General features: G+C 42.7%; 1 non-coding gene across 1 annotated transcript; it reads right to left on the bottom strand.

The window, feature by feature from the left end:
* Positions 1-9,968: 9,968 nt before the first annotated feature.
* On the bottom strand, positions 9,969-10,104 carry LOC126024849 (small nucleolar RNA SNORA51). Its single transcript, XR_007500947.1, has one exon. It is a non-coding gene; the product is annotated as a small nucleolar RNA SNORA51 (small nucleolar RNA).
* Positions 10,105-11,164: the final 1,060 nt, after the last annotated feature.

The raw sequence follows: 11,164 nt of genomic DNA, 5'->3' as shown, positions 1-11,164 counted from the left end.
CTCTGGGGTGGGCACTGAGATGCTAAAGTCTGTCCAGGGAGGTCGACCCTCCCCAATTAAGCCAGAGAAGCTGGTGTGATCTTACATGTAGACCCTAGTGAGTGGCAGAGGTGTTTGAGAGAAGATGGAAGGCAGCTCCAGGGAGACCTTCCGGGTCAACATCAACAGGCTTTGGGTGTATTGCTGTTGGCCTTTCACTATCACAGTGGCTGTCGCATGGGTTGAGATCAAGGGGCTCACAGGACCTCAGGATTAGTCTCAGAAGACTAAGACTAAGGCTGTTTGCACACAGCCCCCACTAATATCTAGATTCTGAACTTTCTTGGACCTCCTGAGCCTTGGTCTGTTTCTGTCTCTGAAAGATGGGAATGTGACCATCACACAATTAATATAGGGACTCCAGGAGATAATGAGATGCAGAAAGGGTCACAAAATGTGAGCTCCAACTATGAGTAATTGTTCAGCGTTTGATCTAGGTTTTTCTCTGCTTCTGAGCAGACTCGCCTTGCCTGCATCTCTAACTCACTCCTCTACTTGTCTACTTGCCTTGTAGACATAGTGTCTGGCTGTCTTTTCACCTACTTTTCCTCTTCTGGTTTTAGATATAAAGAAGCCACAGCCCCACTAACAAATCCATCAACTCCTGGAGAGCCTGAATGGACAAGGTCAAGTGTGGAATGATTCCAGAGGACTAGTCACCCTAGTTAGGATCTATGCCCAGATAAGAGTTACAAGAATTATCTGGGCCCAAGGATGCCCCATAGATGCCACAGTATAATCTAGAACCAGTGTATGGCTGGATCATGTTTATTGAAGGCTAGACTTGTTGATTGAGTAGCTGTCAATTCACTTCCTCACTGACACTCCGTAACCTTTCTGAGTCCTCAAGTGAAAGAAGATAATTAGGAAACTGAGAGAACTTCAGAGAACCACCCAAGGTGAGGCCACAAAACATGAGGGGTATGTCTGTCTACCCCCCAATCCAGGGTCGTCTCCCCATTCCAATCCAGCATCCTATACCTCCTCTAGGTGGGTTTTGATTCATCCACTGGCCCTACCAGACACGGTGATGCAGAAACAGAAAGGCTTACCTAGTAGGCATTACTCAATTCCTTCAAAATATTTTAATAAATTCAGAAGAGAGTTTCCCAAATTCTGACTTGCTCCCTGACATTCTCTTTGAGGATATTGATGAGACTATAGAAGTGGAAAGGATGGTGAGGACATAGAGACTGGCCATCTCTAGAAATATTCAGGTCACTGTGAGATTCTTGCTCTAACTCCAGGCCACTGTAACTCCAAGACACTCTTGTACCTGGATGGGACTCCACTTTTAGAGTAATGCTACTGTTGAGTACCAGGACATCTGCCTTCCTTCTCAGGGATGTGATTATTCCAAACCCTGAGGAGAAGTTCAAATCTAAACACAGGAATATCTTCTCCTAGTCAATTTTCACTGTGTGTGAGTCTCTTTCCTATGAGTTTGGTACTGCCTAGTTTTTGACTAGTTTTGCCTTTGAATTTGTTGTCACAAATATGTACTTAAGGTTAGTGTCCAAAAACTGTGGTCTCAGGGCTAGAGAGAGAATCCAGAGGGTAAGATGCTTACCTTGTGTGCAGCTGACTTGGGTTTGATCCCTGGCACCCTAAGTCAATCAATATTTATTCCTGAGCACAGAGATAGGAGTAAGTCCTGAGAATAGCCATATGTGACCCCAAAACAAACATAAATAAAACAAAAATGCATTCCCTGTGCCTTTTTCTAGGTATTTTATAAATTCAGATCACACAACCCTGTCTTTCATTGATTTGATTATTGTGTGTGGTGTAGATAAAGGAGATCAGCTGGAAAGTGATGAATGCCAAGTAGACTTGAGTGGTGAGGGTGGTATTTATCAAGGGAAAAAGCTGCCCTCTGGGCTCACAGAATATTAGAAATCAATGGCATCTTAATAAAAAATTTAATTTAAAAAAGCCACAAAAAATCCCACCTTATACCCGTTGGGATGGTTATTGTCAAAACAAAATGGAAAATCGTCCTCTGTGGATGGAAAGGGAAACAAAGTAGAAGCTGTGCATGTGCTGTGAGTGGAAATGATGTCATTGTGGTAGGAAGCAATAGTATGGCAGTTGTTCAAAAGTTGAAATGAGAATTAACATTACCCACAATTCTACAGCTAAGTTTATACCTAAAGGAATTAAAAGAGAAAGGGTATTTATAGGCTTACATTCCGAGTAATATTATTCACAATAGTCAAAAGTGAGAACAGCCCATGTTTATTAATGGGTGAATGACTAAACAAAATTAAATAGGTAGGTAGAGAAATATATAGATAAATAAAGAGACATATAGATAGACAGACAGACATATTAGGTAGATAGATAAATTAGATAGATTAGAGAGGTAGATAATTTAGATAGATTAAAGAAGTAGATAAATAAGAAAGAAAGACAGATATATAAATAGAGAGGCAGATAATTTAGATAAATAGATAGGTAGTTAAATTAGAGAGAGATTAAAGAGATAGATAGATGATAGATAGATAGATAGATAGATAGATAGATAGATAGATAGATAGATGATAGATGGATGGATAGATGGATGGATGGATGGATAAGTGGATGGATGGATGGATGGGTGAGTGGGTGGATGGATGATAGATAAAATAACTTAGGTAGAAAGAGATGGGTAGGGACTGAAGTGAGGGTACAGCAGTGGGGCATTTGCCTTGCATTCAGCTGACCCAGGATGGACAGTGGTTCTATCCCCCAGCGTCCCATATGGTCCCCCAAGCCAGGAGAAATTTCTGAGCTCAGAGCCAGGAGTAACCCCTGAGTGTCACTGGGTGTGACCCAAAAATCAAAAACAAAGAGAGAGAAGAAGACATGGTATACATATTCACAGTAAAATATTATTTAGCCTTGACATGGAGGGACATACCTGGAGCAACCTTGATATGGTGTGAGTGAAATAAGCCAGATAGATACAAAAGGACACACACAGTGCCTGTTTTTTAGAGTAATCAAAGTCGCAGAGAAGAAACACATGGGACTGTGGGATGGGCCTAAGGTTGGTGCTGAATGGACAGATTGGGAAGATTAAAGTCTAATACCTATTGGGCATTAGTAGTGGATAGTAATGACATAATAGATACACATAAGAACAGACGTAACTCTCTTAGAGACCTAAGTCTCTTCATGGGAGTCTAAACTGGGAAGGTGGTCAGCTTCATGCTGTGTGTGTTCTACTACAATTCAAAAGGAAAACTATGTCACCAGAAAAAGAGGAATGCTTTGCTCCCTGAATGCCTTTCACACTTGAGTGCCGAATGGGGGTCATGGTGCCTGCTCAGAAAGTGCTGACTGCTCTGCAGAGAGGGCAATATAAGCGACGCAGCATTGCCACCGTCCCCTCAATCCAAGAGAAAATAGGATCTGAATAACAAAGCATCCCCTGTCTTATCCCCTTTCTTATATCACTTTCTTCAGAGCTCACCTACTTGTTGTCCATCGCAAACCAACCTGCATGGTAGGCAAAGGAGCTGGAGAAAACCAGGGCTATTTGACCAGAGTCCCTCGAATCACTCAATCACAAATATGTATGCCGCATGTTCCTTGGGCTTTAAAAGGCAATGCTCTGTGCAGATGGTCCCCCCTGGCTGTATAGATAATTGTAAAACAAACTTCATATTCCACTGACACTCGTTCTAATTACATCTCACCTTCATTAGGCTATTAAAGTGATCGATGGTAGCAATTACAGTGAACCCCACTGAAAACTCTCTATCTGTGACACGCAGTGACGAGAACATGAGTTATTTACCCAGAAGGCAGGCAGGGCTGACTGCCTTGGCCAACCGAGGAGAGAGGAACCTCGAGTGACCCTTGGGGGGATGCAGCATCTGGATTCCTGGAGGAACATCATGCGGCAGAAAACTCTAGGTGGGTTTTCATCCTTCTACTGGCCTACCGGATGCCATGATGCAGAAGTAGAAAGGTTTACCTAGTAGGTATTACTAAATTCCTTTTAATTAGTTTAGTAAATTCAGAAGAGAGTTTCCCAAATTCTGACTTGCTCCCTGACATTCTCTTTGAGGATGTTGATGAGATCAGAGAAGTGGAAAGGATGGTGGCCATCTCTAGAAATATCTAGATTATTATATATATGTTATAAATACAATTCTAGATTTTATATATCTAGAAATATCCATATTATCTGGATTTGTTATAGCCACTCAGTAGAGGCAGGTTGGATCCATTATGCAGGCAGTCCCATAATCGACATGATGAGTGCCTGGACTTTCAAAGGTAGGTGGGCTCAGGAGCTGCTTTACTCCAGGACTCAACGCAAGCCTTCTCCCCTCTGCTTCTGTCTTATCATCAGTTGAGTCATCTGTCTACCCAGGACAATTACCAGCAGCAATGGTGGCTATGGGATCTCTAGTTCACTTCCAGTAGGATGTAAGATCTGACTTCCTGAAACAATCCTAGATGACAACTGATTCTCTGCTCAATATTTTTTTTTGCCTCTGCCTCCATCCATCTCACTGGTTGAAGTAGGGTTGCATGCCCATTCCTTAAGTTAATTATATGGTACAAACATCTTGATGGGAGAAGACCAACTAAGAACCCACCTGGAAGTTTTGCAGACCAGTGTCTCCCAAGATTTTATGAGGAGCTTTGGCAACCCAAGCAAGATTGGATTTGGTTGGACAGAAGAAAATAAGGATTGATATTCAGCCAAGATACTACAACAATGTCCATTAGAAGGGAAAACTAGGATCTATAGGTCAAAGAGGAGTTGACTCAGGTAAAGAAAAGCCTTCATTACTGAGTGGGGCAGCTATGCTGCATCTATAGCTCCAGCTGCTCATTCCTTAACCCCTTCCAAGTTAATTTATCTCTCTAATTAGGCTATTCATTTCAGACATCTTCTAGAAACAGATATGACCCACAGAGTCTTTGCTAGGATTCTTTATCCACTGTTGGCAGGAATATTCTCCAATTCTACCTCCATAAAAATCAGTATAAAGAGTCCTTTATACCAGGAAGTGTAGAACTCCCATATGGCACAGAGGTTCCACTTCTTGGCATCTACCCTCATCACCAAAAAATAAAACACCAAAAGCAAAACAAAAATAATCAAAAAAGATACACATCTATGTCCTATGTTTATTACAGTATTTAGAACAATATCCAGGATAGGGAATCAACTTAAATGTCCAAAAAGAATTGAATAGAAGAAGTTAGGTATGTATGCAAATATTATGTGGCTGTATGAAAAGATGAAATCATGCAATTTTCTGCTTCCTGGGCTTTTGTCCCCAGCTTGGGCAGGGAGGGAGGAAGGGTGGAAGATGACCTGAAAAACAGGTAACATCTTGTTTGGACTTGCAACTGCTGAGGGTTGGCTCAGTTTCTTCTCTAAGCCAATTTCAGCTGACAGAGGCATGTCAAAGACCCAGCCAATGTGAAGGGAGACTTTAAGCATGGTATGAGAGCATAGCATACAGAACCCCCACAATGTTCCAGTTTCTGAAAATATTCTCAGTATCTGGGTGGTTCTATCTGCTATAGTACATGGTTATGTTTGAACTAGTGCTGAGAGATGCTGCTAGAAATTCAATAAAACCTGTCTTCATGGTCACAATCTATTAGCCTCTGCTTACACTTAATAGAGATTCAAACACTAGGTTAGCTAATAGAATGAATGAATGATTAAACCTAGTTTGTCGATCCCTCAGTGTGATCTTTGGTTGGCTGGTCAAGGCAATATATGAGTAATGGCAGTTCTAGGATGGGAACGTAGGTATTCTGCCACCTACACTGTTTTTTGGACAAGGACTTGACAATGCCTATCATTCTGTGCCTCCTTTATATGTTGATGAATTATATTCTAGGACCAATTTCTCTAGGCCAATGCTATCCAGCAGAATTCTCTGTGATAATAGAAAGGCTCTATATCTGAACTGTCAAAGGCGGTACCCACTGGCCACATACTGCTTTTGGGTATTTGGAAGGTGGTTGGTGTGGTTGAGGAACTTGTTGAGTTTTTATTCTCAAACAAGTGGCTATCCATTCAGATGTGCCCATTCTCATGGCTGCTGGCTGCCATAATGGATAGCTTAACTCTCAGGTTTTCCCAATGCCCAGTGTCACAAACAATCTCAGCAAGGCAAGTTTATAGTATGTGATGGCTTTGAAAGAAACTTCCATATGTCTCTTGGCAAATAAAACTCCAGATTCTGGTGCCAGAGAGATAACTCAATGGTTTACTGTGCAGACTTTGCATCCAAGTGGCCCAAATTTGATCCCCAGCACTACATGGTCCCTCAAGTATCATAAGGGAGTGACTCCCAAACACAAAATCCAGGGTAGCTTCTGAAAACTGCTGGGCTGTTTCCCCCAAAATAAATCAACCCAGGACACATAGCAGGCTGTCCTCTGCAATCCACCAGCTATTCCTCATGCAGCATGACTCTTCTTTCTACAGAAGGGAGATGAAAACAAAATCGAGAGAATCAGAGCAGAAGGGACTATTGATTTTTCATCCTTTTGTATCATCCACGAGTTTCAAAATATATTCATCTTGTCACCACTCTTGAAGGGAACAGGGAGAAAGGGACCCACCATGAACATGACACACTTTGAGAAAAATCTCTCAAGTCAGCACCATCCTTTGCTCCTGAATTAACGAGCTCAGTACTATTCTTTTCCTTTGGGTTCTTGCCAAGCAAGATTTTTTTAAATAGATTAAGCCATGAATCCATTAACTAGTGATTTAATTTCTCAGCCCTCATTTCATCCCAATTGTTTTTACCGTCGCATAACAGACCCATGGCGCACAGCGGCACTGGGCAACAGCTTACACAACGTCTAGTGCCGAAAATTGATGGGGTTGACACCATTACTGCTTAGCCAAGCCTTGTGCAGCAGCCTGGGGCACAGGTTCTATTATGGGGGTCATCAATAGAACCCTATAGAAAGGATAAAATTCTCCCCATTATTCAGATGGGTAGGTTAGCTCAGTTAGAATTTTCATCCAAGGCTGGAAAGAGAGGACAGTGGTTAAGGCATTTGTCTTACGTGTGCTGATCCACAAGATTCACTTCTCCCTGAAACTGCATACAGACTCCTGAGCACCACCAGAAATGACCCTTGGGTACTGTCAAATATGATGGGAAGGAAGGAAGGAAGGAAGGAAGGAAGGAAGGAAGGAAGGAATGAAGAAGGAAGGAAGGAAGGAAGGAAGGAATGAAGGAAGGAAGGAAGGAAGGAAGGAAGGAAGGAAGGAAGGAAGGAAGGAAGGAAGGAAGGAAGGAAGGAAAGTAGGAAGAAGGAAGGAAGGAAGGAAGGAAGGAAGGAAGGAAGGAAGTAGGAAGGAAGGAAGGAAGGAAGGAAGGAAGGAAGGAAGGAAGGAAGGAAGGAAGGAAGGAAGGAAGGAAGGAAGGGAGGGAAGGAAGGAAGGGAGGGAGGGAGGAGGGAGGGAGGAGGGAGGGAAGGGAGTATGAAGGGAGGGAGGGAGAGGGAGGGAGGGAGGAGAGGGAGGGAGGGAGGGAGGAGGGAGAGAGAGAGAGAGAGAGAGAAAGAGAGAAAGAGAAAGAAGAAGAAGGAAAGAAAGAAAGAAAGAAAGAAAGAAAGAAAGAAAGAAGAAAGAAAGAAAGAAAGAAAGAGAAAAGAAAGAAAGAAAGAAAGAAAGAAGAAAGAAAGGGAAAGAAAGAAAGAAAGAAAGAAAGAAGAAAGAGAGATGGAAGGAAAGAAAGAAGAAAGGGAAAGAAAGAAAGAAAGAAAGAAAGAAGAAAGAAAGAAAGAAAGAAAGAAAGAAAGACAGAAAGAAAAGAAAGAAAGAAAGAAAGAAAGACAACAGAAAAGAAAGAAAGAAAGAAAGAAAGAAAAGAAGGAAAGAAAGAAGAAAGAAAGAAAGAAAGAAAGAAAGTAGAAAGAAAGAAAGAAAGAAAGAAGAAAGAAAGAAAGAAAGAAGAAAGAAAGAAAGAAAGAAAGAAGAGAAAGAAAGAAAGAAAGGAAAAGAAGAAGAATGAAAGAAAGAAAGAAAAAGAGAAAGAAAGAAAGAAAGAGAAAGAGAAAGAAAGAAAGAAAGAAAGAAAGAAAGAAAGAATGAAGAAAGACAGAAAAAGAAAGAATGAAAGAAAGAAAGAAAGAGAAGAGAAAGAAAGAAAGAAAGAAAGAAAGAAAGAAAGAAAAGAAAGAAAGAAAGAAAGAAAGAAAGAAAGGAAAGAAAGAAAGAAAGAAGAAAGAAAGAAAGAAAGAAAGAAGAAAGAAAGAAGAAATAAATTTATACCCATATCTCTCTGGTTGTCATGGTTGTCATACTGGGACTCTTCTGGAGTCTTAGTCCTGTCGTTTTGTGAATAAGGAATGAAGATCTCGGGGACTATAATAACTCCTTCCATCTGTTTCATTCCAGCCCTGGGTCATGTGGCTCCACCCTCTTATATCTTTCCACCTGTGGTTGACAGTTCCATGGTCCATTTGCACATGCCCCTTCCCCTGTGCCACTGGAGCAGAAAGGGAAATCCAACATCCCATTCTTCTGCCAATCCTGTCTCTGCACAGCTGGCCCCAGCCTTCCCTAACCCTTCAGCACCCCCACTCAAGGCAGGCATCTGGGCAAAGACTCCTTTTTTCCCCACCTCTGCACTTTCAGAATGGAACTTTCTATTCTTGGCATGATACGCACATACGCCTGCGAGCTGATTATATCCCTACTCCCTAACAAGGATGTTTTGGCATGAAACGCACAGATGTTTATCACGGCCATAAACATGATGGCGAAAACTTGGCAAATAATGGGGACTGGTCAATATAACAGAATTGCTCAGAGAGCACTTCTGTTCTCGGAGATCAGGATAAAGCCAGGGAAATGGAATCATGTGGCTCCCTGCAAGAGAACTAGCTGGAGGAAAATAGATCCTATCTCCCAGAGGCTCACCAAGCTCGTGCAGCAGCTTGAGCAAAGCCAGAAATGGGCTGCATGGGGCCCCCATTATGACAGGGATGGCAAAAGAGGAGATAATAATGCTGTCTAATCAAGCTCTGTGTTTATTTATACCATTAGATTTTCACCCTCCTACTGGCTTCTTGGCCCCTGAGGGTAGCTGGATGAATTTTCAGTTCAGTGACTATTAGTTCATGGTCGAGCTAATCACTGGACTTCAGTTTGCCCATCTGTAAAATGGGAGTGGGGGCTGGAATCCAATTATGGGTAGAGAGTTGGTTGTGACCCTATGTCACAATGGCTGTGACCCTAGACCTGTTAGTGCCTTTCTCCCACAGGTTAGTGTCTTTCCTACTGCCATCCAGTGAAGAAGCAGAAAATCCAACTTTTTCCAGCCCCAGGGAGTTGCAGACAGCTTCATCATGGCACCCTGCTTGAAGGGATTTCAATTCCATTCCATATACTTCCTGGTCCTCTAGACCTTCCTTAATTCAATCAAACTGACAGGCTTGATCTGTCCAGTGCTAGGTTACACCTTATTTTAACACCACACCCGTGACCCTCAAGGAGTTACTCCTGGCTATGCCCTCAGAAATTACTCCTGGCTTGGGGGGACCATATGGGACACCGGGGGATAGAACCATGGTCCATCCGTAGGTTAGTGTGTGCAAGACAAACTCCCTACCACTTGTGCCACTGCTCCGGCTCCAAGGTTACACCTTATTTTATCCAAAACAAGGATCATCCCTGGTTTCTTTGTATCTGTTTTTTTTATAACTTGTTTTCACCCAAAACAAAAAGTTATCTTATTTGTAAGCCTGGGCTGGACAAGCTCAGGATAGCCTGAGCTATCTCCCCTTACTATGTGTCTTTACTGTCCTACCTGGGGGTGGTCTCTGTACTCAATAAAAAACAGTCCCGGCAGGCAGCTTGCTCTCCATATGAGGTAGAAGACTGCCAGACTATATGTGTTTCACCCTCAGACTGGGTCTGGATTCTTTCTTTTTTATTTTTTTGTCCCCCCCATTCACAATACAGACCAGGCAAAGGGGCCTGGTTTGAGGTGTATATGGGGAGCATTTTATTGTACCTCCTCTTCTATACAGTCAGTGTACAAGAACACTGCCTGTGGTATGCATTGGGAGGGCCCTGGATTATTTCTAGAAATGTCCCTACTTTAGACCCATTCACCAGGGTTGGAGATATGGCACGCAGGGTGATTTGACTGTCCAACAGTGGCAAGTGACAGGAAGAAAGTCCTTCCCTGAGTAGCTGTCCTGTAATCCTGTTTCATTTGTGGCTTCAACTGAACTAGAATATTCCACCTGGATCCAACAGCAAGAATGGTAACTAAGAGCCACAGTGACCTGAAGTCTTTCCCTAGAGAGCCCTTTGTTCCAAACACCATTCACAAACTCTGGTCAACTCCCACTGCAACTGCTATTTGCAGAGATGAGTCCAGCCATCCAGGGCCCTGACATGTGTGGTTCCCTGACTGCTGGTGTGAGTCCACAGGCAATGACAGGAGCCCCTGGACCCATTCTCATAGAGCAGTGGTCCTCTAACTATGGCCCCGCGGGCCACCTATTGTATTTGTATCTGTTTTTGTTTCTTCATTGCAAAATAAGATCTATGCAGTGGTGCATAAGAAATCGTTCCTAAGTTTTGTTTTTACTAGAGTCAGACCCTCCAATGGTCTGAGGGACAGTGAACTGGCCCCCTGTTTAAAAAGTTTGAGGACCCCTGTTAGAGTGTCCCTAGCCATGTCCTCCAGGGTCATCAGGGCCCAAAGCTTGATCCCAGTCTAATTGCCCCTCTAGGATCTAAACCAGACATCTGTGAAAGGCTCTGAAGAGCAGCTTTCAACTGTATCTTGACTGGATTCTGCAACAATTCGGCAGTGCTTAGGGGGGACACCTGACTGTGTTCACAGGGGACCCTACGCAAAAACCAAGGATTGGATGGACCTTGGCCTCCAGCCTGCAAAGCATGCACTCCAGTCCACTAAACTCTCTCTCTCCAGTCCAGCTTTTCAAACATTTAAGGCAGCAGAACATTTTCTTTCCCCTTCAAATGAAATCTCATCTAAACGGATTGTGTTTATTTTATCATTTCTAATTAATGGTATTTACACTTTGGCCAAGTCAACTCGTGACAATAATGAGGTTGTTTTGATGAACTAATCCGATTAAATCAAGAACCATAAAT

Source organism: Suncus etruscus, chromosome 12 (assembly GCF_024139225.1).
Source record: "Suncus etruscus isolate mSunEtr1 chromosome 12, mSunEtr1.pri.cur, whole genome shotgun sequence".
In the NCBI taxonomy this organism is placed as follows: Eukaryota; Metazoa; Chordata; class Mammalia; order Eulipotyphla; family Soricidae; genus Suncus; species Suncus etruscus.
The sequence above is the reverse complement of the archived record's forward strand: the minus strand, read 5'-3'. Positions and strand labels throughout refer to the sequence as shown.